This window comes from Penaeus monodon, chromosome 15 (genome assembly GCF_015228065.2).
Source record: "Penaeus monodon isolate SGIC_2016 chromosome 15, NSTDA_Pmon_1, whole genome shotgun sequence".
NCBI lineage: Eukaryota > Metazoa > Arthropoda > Malacostraca > Decapoda > Penaeidae > Penaeus > Penaeus monodon.
Window position 1 is genome coordinate 4,505,028 of NC_051400.1, and position 408 is coordinate 4,505,435.

The window sequence follows — 408 nt, forward strand, 5'->3', positions numbered from 1 at the left end:
GACCAAGTGTGTTTCATGGATCTTTAGTTAACAATCCCAGGATAATAGATGATTGGTACTGTTTAGTTGGAATGTTAAGAGTGCCTTCTATTTTTTGGTTTTCTTTGTCCCTGACTTGATACTGAAGAAGTGTGATGTAATTTTTTAATAACTTATTGTTTGAAATGTTGATATCTTTTAGGATTTGTTATGATTTTTCTTTTTTTATGTGTTTATTTACTACTTTTTTTTATCACACAAACTGACTTCCATATTTTTTCAATGAATGACATATTGACTGGCACACAGGACGTCTGCTTATGTTACATTTATCTTAGCCATTAATTTGATGCTTTTTTAATGCACATTATTGCATTGATATGGCATGCAGCCCTTTTAAAGCAGCATGTAATTATATCTTATTTACAG

The 408-nt window shown here is 30.1% G+C and overlaps 1 protein-coding gene across 1 annotated transcript in view; it reads left to right on the forward strand.

Moving 5' to 3' along the window:
* LOC119581700 (ankyrin-2-like) overlaps positions 1–408 on the forward strand; it is a gene marked incomplete at its 5' end in the record, with an annotated part of 102,055 nt that overhangs the window by 8,558 nt on the left and 93,089 nt on the right.